The following is a 2738-nucleotide window of genomic DNA, read 5'->3' on the forward strand; positions in this document are numbered from 1 at the left end:
TGCCAAGAAAGGACGGCCAAGGATAACGGGAACTTGGCTTTTAGGATTGGGGACCGGTTCCGTGTCAATGACAACGAAATCAACAGGAAAGAAGAATTTGTCAATCTTTATCAAAACATCCTCAATTATACCCCTAGGCTTCTTAATGGATTGGTCGGCAAGTTGTAAAACTATCGACATCAGTTTCAATTCACCTAGGCCCAATTTGGCATAAACCGAGTATGGAAGAAGGTTAACACTTGCTCCTAAGTTAAGAAGTGCCCGATTAATGATATGATCACCAATGATGCATGAAGTAGTCGGTGAACCGGGGTCTTTAAACTTTGGTAAAGTGTTATGCTTCAAAATTGAGCTTACTTGCTCGGTCAAAACCACTTTTCTTGGTGCTTGGCTCTTGTTCTTCCACTTTTGGGTGCACAAGTCTTTTAAGAATCTTGCATAAGCTGGAATTTGCTTGATTGCATCCAAAAGTGGAAGATTGACTTTCACTTGCCAAAACATTTCCATGATTTTATTGGTTTTTGCCTTTTGCTTGTCTTTTGAAATGGATCCTTTTAAGGCATCCGGAAATGGAACTTTTGGTTCAAAACTCTTTTCAAAATTTTTATTTGAAGTCTTTTCAACACAAGAAGTTTTCAAATCACTTTGTTTCAAATCATTTTTCAATAAAACCTTTTCAAATTCATTTTTTGGCAAATCTTTCTTCAAATCATTTTCAAAATCACTCTTCAAATCACATTTTGAAGTTTTCTCATTTACAAGATCATGTATATGCAATGAAGGAAGAATAGGATGTAAAACGGGACGGGTGACAACTTGAGGTTGCACCGGTTCACTCTCTTCATTGGACATTTCAACATGATTGTTCACAATCCTACCACTCGGCAAGGTAGTCACCGCATTAACATGTTCAATGGTGTGGCCTTCCGATGAGGAATGGGTTTCCACAATACATTGTTGCTTAGGTGGGGCATTTATGGGCATCTTTCCCTTCTCTCTTACATTAAAAATGCTTGCTATTTGCCCTACTTAAGTTTCTAGCTTCGCAATAGATTGAGAGTGGGAATGAAGCAATTGTGTGTTAGCCTCTAAAGTGCCCAAAGCATTCAAAACTTTTTCTTCAAAGGCAGGACTTCTAACATTTCCTTGGGAATAAGATTGGTTGGGAAAATGAGAGTTAGCAAATTGATTCCCTTATGATTGGTAAGGTCTATAACCTTAGGATCCTTGGTTTTAAAGTGGAGGTGGAATGTACTTCCTTTGAAAACCGCCTTGGGAAGGGTTTGAGCCCTCTCCTTGGTTTTTCCAAGAGAAATTCGGATGATTTCTCCAACTTAGATTATAATAAGTACCATAAGGATTGTTCCCTTGGTTCACAAAAACTACATTGACTTGTTCATTAGGTTCATTTTGCGCTTGTCCATAAGGACAATAAGAAGTAGAATGAAGAACACTAGAACAAGTCATACATGTTTCATTTGATGCACGATGAGAATGGTTAGGGAAGGAAGATACTTGGTTCGCCGAGTTTTGGTTAATCAAAAATTGATCAAACCTTTGAGATAAAGACTTCATTTCGGCGGCTATTTCATTTGAATGGTTGACTTGATGTAAGCCAACACTCTTTCTACCTTGTGAATTTCTACCATTCTTGGATGATAATGTTCTATGCAAAGAATTTTCACTCATGCTCTCATAAAGACGCCACACGTCATCCTTATGCCTATCAATGTATGAGCCACCCATGGAAGCATCAACCATGCCTTTGTAATTGTCCGATAAGCTCTCAAAGAAATATTAAACTAATTGCCATTTGGGCATGTCATGATGTGGACACTTCCTAAGCAATTCATTAAAGCATTCCCATGCCTCATAAAATGTTTCTCCATTCCCGTATGAAAATTCCCGAATTGAGGTTCTCATGGCATTGGTCTTAGAAACTGGATAGTACTTCTTCAAGAACTCTTGTTGCATTTCTGCTCAAGAATTGATTGAAAAAGGCCTAAGATTGTTAAACCAATACTTTGCCTTGTCTTTTAAGGTGAATGGAAAAAGTTTGAGTCTTAAGACCTCTTCCGGCATGTCTGTATATTTTACAGTGGAACATACTTCTAAAAACTCAACCAAATGCTTGTAAGGTTCTTCACTTGGAAGTCCATGATAGTTAGGAAACATTTGAATGGTTTGTGGCTTAATTTCATAGTGATGTGCTTTAAATGGTGGAAATTGAATGCATGTGGGTGCATTATATTCATTAGGCACATAGTGATCTCTTAAAGCAAGTGGAGGATTAGCAATTTGAGGTGCAACATGGGCACCTTGATTTTGATTTCCTTGAATGATGGGAGGTTGTGGAGCATACATTGGCCTTGGCATTCCAAATGAAACATGGCCTTGTTATTATTGTGGTGGTGAATGAATGGCCTAGGCATGTCTAATGGTACTTGAATGTTCTCATGATACACATTTGGATTATGGATACCTTATTGGTCTATGTGACCAAGGTCCTCTACATACTCTTCATTATGGCCTTCCATTGATGTAATGGATCGGGTAGAACTAGAACTTCCTCTTCCCCTAGGATTTCTAACTATGGATTCAAGATGCAAATTAAGAGGAATAAGAGTTGGTCTTAGTGATCTACGACCATGCATGCACAATGTAAAAACATACAAACACAATGAATGAACAAACACTTCGACTTCACAACAATTCAATGAAACTTCCTCCACAAACAC

At 38.1% G+C, this 2738-nt stretch overlaps 1 pseudogene; it reads left to right on the forward strand.

Moving 5' to 3' along the window:
* The first annotated feature begins 1819 nt into the window (after positions 1 to 1819).
* On the forward strand, positions 1820 to 1918 carry LOC132275625 (small nucleolar RNA R71; annotated as a pseudogene).
* Positions 1919 to 2738: the final 820 nt, after the last annotated feature.

The sequence above is a fragment of the Cornus florida genome, unplaced genomic scaffold, assembly GCF_030987335.1.
Source record: "Cornus florida cultivar Cherokee Brave unplaced genomic scaffold, ASM3098733v1 CherokeeBrave_3.0.0_Hap2_Chr09, whole genome shotgun sequence".
Lineage (NCBI taxonomy): Eukaryota > Viridiplantae > Streptophyta > Magnoliopsida > Cornales > Cornaceae > Cornus > Cornus florida.